This window comes from Cryptomeria japonica, chromosome 2 (assembly GCF_030272615.1).
Source record: "Cryptomeria japonica chromosome 2, Sugi_1.0, whole genome shotgun sequence".
NCBI classification, from domain to species: domain Eukaryota; kingdom Viridiplantae; phylum Streptophyta; class Pinopsida; order Cupressales; family Cupressaceae; genus Cryptomeria; species Cryptomeria japonica.
This window is the reverse complement of record NC_081406.1, coordinates 588,027,681-588,041,372: the sequence shown is the minus strand read 5'-3', so window position 1 is coordinate 588,041,372 and position 13,692 is coordinate 588,027,681.

Here is a 13,692-nt window from a genome sequence, read left to right as displayed (position 1 = left end):
TGGTATTTCTCTTTTCCTTCTTATTCTATCACTTCTTTTCAGCAACTGCCAAATACTTTCATCCAACAATTTCAAAACAACATTGGTCCTAAAATCACTTTGACTGATTTAATGCATTATAAACAAGGTGTTAAAGAAAAAGTGATTGATTTCATTGGTAGATATAAGCATTTGTGTGCTCAAATTTCTTTTTATGTACCTGATAATGATATTCAAAGAATTTTCATTTCTAATTTACAAAAAGATATCAGGGAAAAGCTTGTTTTGTCTGAGTTTACTTCCTTTCTGCAGTTGTGCGCAACACTTCACAATTATCAACTGGTTGTGAGTCAAATGGAGCAATCCACTCCTATGGATTCAAGTGATAATAGGGAGAGCGTTCTACAACCATTTGTGAAGTTCAAACCAACAACAAACTTCATCAAGTTCAATGATACAATCAACAACAACAATGTGAATGCTACAATAGGTGTACCTTCTATTTCTAAATTTTTCCACAGAGAAAGACAATTTACTTCCTTGAATGAATCTTTACATAGTATTATGTCTCATTTATTGCACAAAATTTTTATCAAACTCCCTCCTATAAAACAAATTGATCCTTCTAAATTTGCATTCTCTTATTTTGATAACAATTCCTTTTGTCAATTTCATCGTCAACCTGGTCATGATACTGAGAAATGTTCTGCATTGAAGAATAAGATTCAAGACTTGATTAATAATAATACTATATATGTGGTAGGTGTGAATGATAAAGGGAATATATCAGTATCTCCTCCTAATCAAAATCTTAAGGTTTTCACTGATCCCTTGCCTTCTCATACCTCTAATGTTATTGAGATTATGCCTAATTCTCTCTCTTATGAAGAATTCACTTCTATGTCTCCAAACTTGGTTAATATGGTAGAAACACAAGATATGGCTAAGGATCCTTGTATCATATTTGACCCTACCGAGACCATTAGAGCACCTGATGGCCCTTTATACATAGTTGTGAAGGTTAAGGATATCCCTTGTCGTGGTGCCCTTATTGATCCCTCTTGCATGGTTAATGTCATAACTGAAGAGTATCTTTTCACTTTATGATTGCATAAACCAATATATGATACTTCTAATGTGGTTGTGAATATATTTGATGGCTTCTCTTGTCCTACCATTGGTTCTATCACCCTTCCTATTGAAGTTCATACTAAATCCATGGATGTTGACTCTGTTATCATACATTCTTCTAAGAAATTTTGTGTGAAGTTGGGCTATCCTTGGCTATCTTCCATGAAGGTTATTGCTTCCCCAATCCACAAGTGTCCGAAATTTCCTCACAAAGGAGAAATCATAACCGTGAACCATAGCTTATTTCGTCCATCCGAAAGAAGCCCTCATGTTCCTATTGATCTCTTTTTGCCTAAACAATTTCAATCTCTTCCATCAAGCAGCGATGCTCTTTTTCAATCTTATCTAAAATGGAAGAATGATATGATTTTATCCTTAAGTCAACCTAGATCCCCAACAATTGACATTCCTATTATTGTTCAAGATGAGGTTCTTCCCCTCATGGATAGAACTAATCTCCCTCCTAAGGAAGATCGTCCACCTATTCCTATGAATGTGACTTTACCTTCTCTTAAGGAGAACAAAAATATTCTTCCTAAGGTCAGACCTATACCTCCTCCTCATGATCGACCTAGTCTCCTTCCTATACCTAATATTCCTCCTTTCTATGGCACAGTTCCACCTCCTTCCTCTTATCGAGAGAAAGGGCCTGCTTCTCCTATTGTTCAACCAAAAAGACCTCAACCTAGACCTTCCACTATCAAAGAGAGAAACATTCCTACTTTTTCAAGTGTTCCTCCTCCTTCTCAGCCTTCCACTAAGACTTGAGGCAATTGTTGTGCGAGAGAATGTCGATGAAGATGTCATGTTTGAGCTTGTGAAGCTATCCCTCAAGATACTCAATCTCCTCAGACTCTGACAATTGACATGATTCCTTTTTCTCCTAAGCAAGATGTTCAACCTACATCTCCAAATCATAAGTTGCACAAAACATGTGATGGTTTTACTCCTATTCGTGTTCTTGCTCCTCTTTCTTTAAACTTTGATGAAGAAATGGGTGAAAATGTTATTCATAATGGCAATACAACTCCTAATGCTTCTGATAGTGAGTATGATTATGTTGATGTTGACAAGCATTTATCGGATGAGTTTTCGCAAACCCTAATCCTAGCTCCTAGAATCGAACAAAGTGACTTACAACATGAGCATAGTCCTTGTTTGGATCTTGTAATAGCTCCATCTGTTGTGCTCGATGTCGCTCCTCTGGCATGTTGCTTGCCTTCCCGAAATAGTGATCAGCAAGATCAGGAGGCAAATGTTGTGCGAGATTAGAAATATTAGCACTACAGATCTTTCTCTCTCTTCTTTCTTTCTATTTTGTGACCATTCTTCTATGTGTATCCATGTTCTTCTATTGTTCCCTTAATGTCCACTTGGGGACGATGCAAAGCATTGAGATCTTTTCTTAGTCTCTTTCATGTTGACTCAACAGACATCCTCTCATCCCTTTCTTCTAAGGTAGTGTCCTTCTTTAAAGAATTACGATTATTATATGCATACACATAAGTTTGTTGGCATTACAGTAAGAAAGATTGTTGGCATTTCAATATCAAGAGATTGTTGATATTCATGAAGGATATTGAAAAGGTTGCTGAAGATTATTGATATAACTGAAGAAGGATGATAACTATCTTTAACATTATTTTGTCATTGATGTCAAGAGATTGATTATCTGATTCAGTATGATGTTGCCATATCTTGAGAAGATTGATTAGAAGAGAATTAAGATGTCGATAAAAGACACAGAAAGAATGTGATGAATAAGAGGAGGAATAACTTATTCAATGGGCAACTATTACCGAGTTAGACAATGATGAGATCATGATGATTAGATTGTTTTGATATCCTACATATGTTGTTGATTGTAAGGTTAATACTATACTATGTCACCGAGCAAAGAACCTAGTCGGTAAACCCTAAGGTTATCGATATCGGTTAATGAAGGCGAAATGTCTACTGAGTAAAGTTCAGTATTTATCGAGTTGCAACCGAGTTATGGCAGTGCGCATTGGATGGATAAAAGAATTATTTAATAAAGGACAATGATTAGCTAGAAATGTATAAATGATTGGTATGCCATGCATGAAGTTTGTTAAGGATCTATGGCAAAGGAAAATCGGCAGGAAGATATATAGCGCAGATTGAACCGCAATAACCTTGTGAAAGTTCCAAGAAGGGAATCCAAGTCCCTAGGTAAGGTAAAACGTTTCAGATCGGAAGGATGCATTGAACCTAGTCAAGTTTGAAGATCTGATGGCTAAGATTGATCATGGGAAATGTGATCAAGGAGATTAAGCGGTTAGCAATTGTTTATAAATGAGGAATTGTTGATAAACAATGTATGCAGGTAAGTGTATGCACAGGGATGCTACATAGTGATTACCGAACACAGAAGCTTGAATACCTATTTGAATAATAGAGTAGAGAGCCTAGTAGAGGGACAAGATAAGTCTTATGACTAGATTGTTTTGAGAAAATAAGAATCTGCTTCAGCATTTTAGATGTGAAGTTGCAGATAGATTTGTATTACTGTTATTTTGTAAGTGACAGGAAATCTCTTAACCAAGTGGACTTAACAGTCTTATTTGTAAACCCTCTAGCAAGGTAACATTCTAGTTGAGTGTTTGAAATCCTTTAACAAGGTCACTTCTAACAAAGTGAAGATCCTAGCAGATCTGAGGGAAATCCCTTAACCAAGTCACATCTAGCAATGTGTTTGTAATCTTTAACGAGATTTGCTTTTAACCGAGCATACTCTAGAAGAGTATATTTCTTAGTGGGTCTGAAATCCCACAGTGGTTTTTTCCCTATTTGGGTTTCCACGTTAAATCTGGTGTTATGAGTGTTATGATGATTATATGCTTATGAGTTTGTATGTTTAGCAGTTTTCGTTATATTGTTGAAATATAAGTTACCGAGGTTGAATCTATTGTTTTTATGGAAGATTAAGTTTGTATGATTCACCCCCCCCCTCTCATCTTGTTAGCTATTGGCATCTATACTTTACATTAAGTATCAGAACTATCAAAGTTATCATACAACATACTGACCTTGAGGAAAGTGACACTACCTCGTGTTTTGTGTTCATTATCTTTGGGTTTATTCCTCGATTGGCGATTAAATCCTTGCGATAACATGCTCCCTCCTTTCTCTTTCTCTTGGTCGTATCCTACCTTAAAGCAATCGCTCCCGATAAGGCGTGTGTGATTGCTTTAACGTGGGGGTATACACTCCACTCATATTTTCCTTCTTGATACTTAAAATTACTTTGTGAACTTTGTTTTGCTTGGTAATATTTGATATCCTTGCCTTCATGACTCATAGCGAAGGGAACTTTGCTACTTGCAGTCATCGTTATCCCCTTGTTGATCTTCCCTTTTACTTTTTCAATTGAAGTCGTAAGATCCTAAGTCCATTAGGGCTTGGCGCATCATGTCTCCTTGACGTGGTAAAAGTCTTTCAATCTTGTTTCCTTGTACTTTACCGATAGTATTGGTGTATGCTTATACTCCCGCTAAAGTAGTGGCTAAATGTGTTAGGGTTCCCACAGATACTGAGAGGGGGGGTGAATCAGTATCTGACCGGTTATGAGATTTTCTTAAAACTGAATATGCAGAATATAAAGTAACAGTATACCGGTATGCAAGAATTAATGTAAATAACAAAATCAAAAGCATCCACATGAAAAGAACACCATAACACAAGATGTTTAACGAGGAAACCCGGTGTGGGAAAAACCTCGATGGGATTTGTGACCCACAATATTCACTTACTGGCCAATAAGAGAATATTACTTACAATAGGGGCCTGCACATGTAGGAAGGCCAACTGCCTAGAGCTCACTGCTCAACAAGAAGTCACACTGACTTACAAAGAGGATTTATAGAAATCCAATATTCTGTACTGCTTTACAATAGCATCTTCAATCCCAGATTCAGTACTGGTTCTTGCTCTATTCTTTACATATACCCTTGACCTACAATTCGCACATTAGGTCTGCCTCATAATTTTTATTACATTCTATCTCTATATCCTACAAATGCCTACAATGATCTCTTTTATATACAAGAGTCATTTTACAATTTGCCAAGTCGGCTTACAATGATAAACAAGATATTACATATCAAATATCCTATCAACCTCTGTGCTGGTATACATATTTCCTTCTGTGTCGGTGTACATCTTCTATGCTGGTGCCGATGTACATTGATTTTGTTGATATCGGTGCATTGTTCTGTTTGAGTAATGCTTTGTCGGTGCCATAGGATTGCAAGGTTGCCTATGTAATGCTTTGCCGGTATAATGTCTTTGTCGGTGCCATAGGATTGCAAGGTTGCCTGTGTAATGCTTTGCCAGTATAATGTCTTTGTCGGTGCCATAGGATTGCAAGGTTGCCATCAATGAAAAAACCTTCAATCACACACAATGTCTCATTGGAATGTCCATATGCCAACAATCTCCCCCTTTGGCATTGATGGCAACACTCATGAGAAATTTCAAAAAGATATCCAAAAATGTGTATACCCCAAAAAAATGTTACCAAAAATATGAGGGCTCCCCCTGAGCATGTGATCCCTGTGTTTTGAATTTTCTCATCTACTACTCCCCCTTTGGCATCAATGACAAAGGTTAGTAGATTTGTAGTTGTACCAATACATAACCTCAACCTTGTAGTTGGGTAGTTATTAGCTGAAGAATATCTCCCAAAATTAAGTTTATACCATCCATAAACTTCTTGCTCTCCTTTATTGCTATCTCAGTTCTGTGTACTATACCGGTGAGATGCTACAAGTGCTCTGTCGGTGTTTTGCTACCCTGTTTTAGTGCCTCTGAGATTTCCTTATTCAGAGATGCTAAATAGTCCAATCTTGGACTTAGTTTAGATCTCAAAAAATTTGCCTTGTTTATTATTTTTTCTTTTTCTCTTTCTAATTTAAGCAATTCTTCCTCAAAATTTGTTATCTTTTCCTCAAAAACTGATAATGTATCGGGTGAGTTAACAAAATTATCAGCAAGTTTATTGATCTCTTCTTGTACCTTGCTCATCTTTTTATCTACATCTGTGGTCAAAAAGCTTATCTTACAGGTGTCTTTATACAGAGTTTTGTGCTCTTTCAATATATTGCACAGTTTCGGTAGAAGTGTGTCAAATTCCCTGATACACTTCTTTATTCCTTCCTCAAAGAATTTTTCTTTTTCTTTTTCTACACTTTCCTTTACAGTTTCTACCTTTGATTGCTCAAAATCTCCAGAAATATATTTACAAAGTGTATCCAACTAGCCTAAAGAATCTTTGTTGGCTATATTACAGTTTGGAGCTATTAATTTCAAAACTGGAATTGAATCATCTATTGCTTTATATGCTTGTGAGCTATAATCGGTTATTTTATTGATAGAATCGAGCAATACCTCTATTACATTTGATGATGACCCAGTAAACTGAGTGTCGGTGGAAGGGACCATATTGGTATTGACCTCTGGTAGGTTTGTTTGTGTCTCCACAGTTTTTCTTGCATCATTTCTTACCAGTGGCATCTGTTCTTGAGCCTTTAGCTTTGTTGGTTGCTCTGTTTGTGTTCCAGATTCCTTCTTTTTCTCTGAATCTGCTGTCGGTTGCTCTTGGTTTCCTGTTGCCGGTTGCTCCTTATTATCAGATTTCTCTGTGGTATCCTTATCTACCACTATGTTGATTTCTTGAGTATCAACGTTCACAGTATATAGGACTTCAGGATTAGGATTGTTATCCTCTGTGTCCATGCTCTCAGCTGTCGGTTGATCTTCTGCAGTTGTTTTTACTGGTGGAGTATTTAAAGGAGGTGGGGGTAAGTTGTCTCTAATCTTGATACTTGGCGATGCACCAACTTTACCTTTCTCTTTGTCCTTTTGATATACTAGAATGGGCTTGGGATTCATATATTCTTCTTGTTTTTCTTTTTCAACCAAGAATCTATCCCAACCATCTTCTGTTTCAGTTGAGACTTCAGTAACGCTGCCTGCCACTAATGATATTTTCCAGTGTGCAGTGGAAAAGACTGCCCGGTTGGCTTGAGCTATCAAATCATCAATTTCCTTAGGTGAGTTGGCCGAGTATACTGCAAGTAATTTTTCTATTTTTATTTTCTTATCCAACTCAATTATTCCTTGCCTTCTGGCCTCAAGTCTCTTATATAATTCATCAAGAATTTCATTTAGGACTTGCATCAAAAAAAATTTATACATGTCCATGTGTAGTATAACACTTTCCTCAATTTGTCCTTTCTCATCTTTTGATAGGGTGTCATAGATTTTCCCTATGTTTTTCAATTTTCCTTCCACTGTGATTTCATCCAGTAATATGTCAAAAGGGGCCAAGTCAGTGTCTGTCTTCTTCTTCCTTTTAGGGGTCAACTTTTTCTTAGGTGAGGATTTTTTGACTGGAGACCTCACAGCTTGTTGCTTCTGTCTTGTCCTTCTAGGTGAAGGAGTGGATACCGGTGAGGGGTCTCTTTTCCTCACAACTCTTTTGAAAGTTGCTGGCATATCTCCTTCTGAGGAGGTATCTACTGGTGATAGATGAGTTTCAGGTTGTTGGGCTGCCAACTCATCTTCTGTTATGTCGATTTTCTTTAGTACGTCATCTTTTAAGGCTTTTGCTTGCCTGCTTCCTTTCCTCATAGATGCCTCAACTTTCTTTACTCTCTTTTTGGATTGTATTTGACTTTCAATGTGCTCAGCACTACCAAATACTTCTTCCTTTGGTTCATGGGGGGCTTCCAGAAGTGCTTTGGCATAAGTTTCCACTATGTGGTCATCTGTTTCATACCCCATTTCTGTAACCCAGATTGTTCTTGGGATGACTGCTTCCATCCAGATTTCATCCTTTTTTATTACAAAACAAATGTCATCCTTGTATTTGTTGACAATTTCCTGTGATAGTCTGACCCTCTTATTCATTTTGACCTTTAGTGCTTGAAAATACTCATGGATATTCTTTTCTTTGTTTTCACCCATGTTGTTGAATAAGTCAGACAATTGTTTTCCTACCGGTATGTCAAATCCAAAATCCTTGTTGCCTATACCAAGAGCCTGTTTGGTTATATGTAGCATTAAGCATACAAGCAAATTTCCAAATCTAAAGGTTCCTTTCTTATCCTTCTTGATTTTTGCTAAGTTATCAATTAACTCATCTTTTAACCATTCATAGATGTCAATTTTTACATTGTTCTTAACCATGTCATAAGCACTTTTTATGCATAAACTGGAAACAGAATTAAGCCTATTTGCATGAGTAGCTTTGTAACCTAGATAAAAGCTAATGAATCTTACATTTGTATCGGTTACATCATTAACCCTCAATGATCTTTTGTCTGATGTTGCACCAGTTAGTTTCGTTACTAGGTCATTGGAGACCTTCTTGGTTTTGTCGGGTCTGGTACCGGTGGAAGGTAACCCTGTTACTGCTTTCACAGCTACCTTTGTAATTTTATGTACAGAGTCAAGCCAAAAGAATGAGCCATGTACCCTGCTGAGAACTATCCTAATCACTTCCTTGGGAAAGTCAGGAATGCAAAGGATTTCAGTGAATCCTAGGGTTTCAACAATTTGGTGTTCAGGTTTCACATTTCCAGCATTGTCACATATAACAGATTTGTACATGTCTTTGATTTCTTCATCACCTAATTCCTCTATGTTGCAATGAATGTACATTCTAGGGTCTTCTGCATAAACAACACCCTTTGGAATTTGGGAAAAAGCACCTGTGTTGTCATCTTTCTTAGCTACCTCGAGAACTAGCTCAAATACGGGCCAAGGTCATTTTATAACCTTGACTACTGTAGGGTTCGCTATGAATTCAGGTGCAGAGGAGGATGCCATGATGATAAATACCTTTTTCTGTCTTTGGATGGACTGATTGCTGAAGTACTTTGCCTTTTTGCTTGGAATGCCTGCGTTCGGAAATCTTCGCGCTCTCTGAAAGTTTGAATTCACGGTGAAATGAAATGGAGCCAAAAACTTAATTTATAAAGCCTTTTCTGCCACCTACCACATTAATTGTCTGTCGGTGATGTATTAACTCAATTTTATTTGCCGGTAATGAAGGATTTTCAACTTCTTTTCTCTAACCAAGGGAATAATAGCACATGTGTCATTAAATTGCCAAACCCTCAAGATAATTTTCTTCAATTTGATGAAGAACATCCTGTCAGTGGAGCATCATATTGTCTTGCCGGTGAAGCATTTGTTGGTTCTACTGGTGGAGGAGTAACCCCAATATTTAGATTACCTTTTCTAATCCATTGCTTTGAAAATTCTTGCTTAACCTCTTCAACCTTTTCTTTACCTTTCAAGCTAGTACTTTTGTTATCTACCGGTGTACCTTTGCTTCTACAGAATTTTGCAATATGACCAATTTTGTTACATGCATAACAAGTTACATTATTTTTCTGAATAGCTTTCCCATAACCTATGCTGGTTTGCATTCTGCATTTATTTGATAAATGACCAAATCTTCCACAAACATAACATCTTACATTCATTCTGCAATTTTCAGAGTTATGACCAATTTTGTTGCATTTGGTGCATTGACCGGTGGGAGGATTGATGTTCTGATAATTTCTAGATCTACATTCATTTTCCCTATGACCATATTTATTACAGTTAAAGCATTTTCCATTGAATTTGTAAGTAATAGAGGGTCTTACCGGTTTGCTTTGATCCTGGGTATTTGCAGTACCGGAGCTTTCTCCAACTTCAAATCCAACTCCAGAAGTATCACCTTTGGGTTTTTGATTCTTCAATAAGGTACCAAGTTCTTCTGAGCTTTTCTTGAATTTTTCTTTGTGTTTCTTTGCAGTTTCCAATTCCCTTTCCAAGATCTCTTTTTGTCTCATTAGTTCATTCGAGTCATTTTGAGTATGCATCAGATCTGTCTTCAACATATCATTTTCATAGCTAAGTCTTGTGTTCTCATTTGCTGCATCACTTAGTCTTCTGGTCAATTCTTCTTCATTCCTCTTTCTATCCTCAATCTCTTTGCAGAATCTCATAGTCATATCCTGCATTTCATTTTTTGTTGTCATGATCTCTTGTTTCAATTTGCTCATCATATCATTTAATGATTCCTTTTCATCATTTTCATTTTGCAACTTTTCACAAAGTTCTCTTCTCTTGTTTCTTGTAACAGTAAGATTTTCTTGAAGTGCCTAAATAATGTCCTGAGCTGCTTTTAAATCATCTTCTAATTTGATATTTTTCAACTTCTCTGCATCATAGTCAGTAAGAGCTCCTTCAAGTTGCTTCATCAGATTTTCCATCTTTATCAGTGTCTCAGTATCTGACCAGTTATGAGATTTTCTTAAAACTGAATATGCAGAATATAAAGTAACAGTATACCGGTATGCAAGAATTAATGTAAATAACAAAATCAAAAGCATCCACATGAAAAGAACACCATAACACAAGATGTTTAACAAGGAAACCCGGTGTGGGAAAAACCTCGGTGGGATTTGTGACCCACAATATTCACTTACTGGCCAATAAGAGAATATTACTTACAATAGGGGCCTGCACATGTAGGAAGGCCAACTGCCTAGAGCTCACTGCTCAACAAGAAGTCACACTGACTTACAAAGAGGATTTACAGAAATCCAATATTTTGTACTGCTTTACAATAGCATCTTCAATGCCAGATTCAGTACCGGTTCTTGCTCTGTTCTTTACATATACCCTTGACCTACAATTCGCACATTAGGTCTGCCTCATAATTTTTATTGCATTCTATCTCTATATCCTACAAATGCCTACAATGATCTCTTTTATATACAAGAGTCATTTTACAATTTGCCAAGTCGGCTTACAATGATAAACAAAATATTACATATCAAAAATCTTGTCGGCCTCTGTGCCGGTATACATATTTCCTTCTGTGTCGGTGTACATCTTCTATGCTAGTGCCGATGTACATTGATTTTGTTGATATCAGTGCATTGTTCTATTTGAGTAATGCTTTGCCGGTATAATGTCTCTGCCGGTGTCATAGGATTGCAAGGTTGCCTGTGTAATGCTTTGCCGGTATAATGTCTTTGTCGGTGCCATAGGATTGCAAGGTTGCCTGTGTAATGCTTTGCCGGTATAATGTCTTTGCTAGTGCCATAGGATTGCAAGGTTGCCATCAATGACAAAACCTTCAATCACACACAATGTCTCATTGGAGTGTCCCTATGCCAACAAAATGTAGTGTCACAAAATTGTGACCTTAGCAATTTTTGACTAAATTAGCATCCTCACGCATGCAAGATCGAAGCGTCTATCCTGATTGGAGATCGAAGATTGATCAACCCTCAGAAACAACTTCTTTCTTGGTCTCTGCATCATCCCGTCCACACTCAACCCTGGAGAAAGGGGTAGGACAGGAGCGTGGTGCCACTATCCCCCTTAGGACAGGGGCATGGTGCCCCTGTCCCTACCCTATTTTGGGGCACGACCCCTTTCTTAGGATTGCATTGTTGGTTGTGCATTGGGCGGGAAACTCCCCTGATGTCGGCATGTGACAAAAATCAAATCCACTAACATGTATTTAAGGGGAATTCATCCTCTCATTTGCATAAGAAGAGGAGATGGAAGTTGGATAAGTTGAAGTTGCACAACCGATCAAGCATTCAAGAGCATTCAAGCATTCAAGCATTCCTTTTTAGCATTGAGCATTCTCAAGTCTCCCTTCAAGGCTAGGTGTTTCATTCAAGTCAAGGATTCAACCATTGAAGAGGAGATTGATTCTAACATTCAATTCCACACAAGCATTTCTATCAGCATTACTATCACAACCTCCCTTGAAGTGATTTACAATTCAGTCTTTCATTTACAGCTACTTGCAAGTACTTTCTTTCATTACTTGGTTAATTCAAAAGCTGGGGTTTGACCCAAAGGCAAACCCCCAATCCCAACCTATTTTCCTCTCTTTTCTATGTGTAGGTTGCAGGTGCGTAGCTCTACTTTCAGATTTGCAGAGGCAGAAAAACCCTTTTTCATTTTGCAGATTTTTCGGAAGACTGTGTACGTTTCCGCCACGGTCCTGACAACTTTTCCTCAAATTCATAGGACGACTTCCTCTCGACATATTACTACCAGATCCAGGTGCACAACTTCATCCCATACTCCGATCTTAAGTTATAATCAGTTCTTTGTCACTTTTGCACTACATAATTCAATAAATTCCTTTCCATTTCAAATAAGGAAGAGGGAATCAAATTATCATTCCCATTTCATTCAGAATTCAATCTTCATCTTTGAAGGTTGAAGCTAGTGAATTCTCCTCTCCTCTTCCAAATGTAATTTGGTGAAAAGTGTTTGAAGGGTAATCAATAGTGAAACTCTCATCTTTCCTTGAGGGAAAGGGTAGTTTTCCTCTTGATCTCATCATTCACCTTTTTCCACATTATACATAGATGATTTTTTACAAATTTTTGAAGAACACAGAAAACAAACTCCTCTAAATTGACACTTTATTTTAGTGCATGAACTAACCCTTTAGATTTGAACTTTAAATTTATTTACTGCTTAGACATATTGATTCCTATTTTTCATTTTACAATTTTTGAAGTAACTGACTTTAAAGAGAAGAAAGAAGATTATATGTGAAAAAATCACTTTTTTATCGAAATAGCAGAAAACAAATCACTCTACATACAATAGAATATAAGTTGAAATCATCAACGAAGAAAACAATAAAATGTCCTTCATTTAGAAATCTTAATTTACCACCTCATGCGCCTACACAAAAGAAGACTCAACCCTTTTTCATAGATCAGCTGAAGACAAAATTGGACCCTCCACATATTGCTTTATCAAATCTACCTTTGACAAAAAGAATTGCAACGATAAACATTTGCAAGCTTGAAGGAACGTCAGAAATTGTATCATTGTTCCACACCTCAAATACTTTAGTGCTTCCCTAAAACAATTTTATGGCCTCTATAAGTAACCTTACACAAGTGATGGCTTGGGTGTGTGATAAAGCCTCTTTAAAATGCAAAGGGTAGAAAAGTTTGTTAGCATTAATTCCAAACTCTAATACTCCAATCTTTTCTGTTATTTATAGAAAACTTATGATTGCATGCTCATCTTAAGGGTAACCAAGGAGAAGTTCAGTTTAGCTTGTTTGCTTCGCCTCTTATCACCCTTGCAATAGTTTATCTTTATTGTATTTCATACAATTTTCTGTATTCAGTTAATAGAGTTTCATTTTCCTTTTGTTGCTCTGTTTTTAATTTGTTTTTATCTTCTTCCCTACATTTTTTTTGTAATTCTTTGTTTTCCTTTCAGTGCAGATCTATCCTATATTGTGTAGCTACAATCGCAATTTTACATGGTATATAGCACACGGGAGCTAGGAAGGAGTGTAAACTTTTATTTGCAGGTACTGAAAATTAGAGCCGTTATAACTTAGAATGGAATTTCCAAGCTCTACAAATCTCACACCATATAACTATTCTGAATGGAAGTCAAATTTTTTGCTTCAACTCAAAAGCAAAGGCTTGTATCGGATAGTCACAAAGGTTGAACCAAATTTTGCAGTTGAGAAATTCAAACATTTCAACCACATGG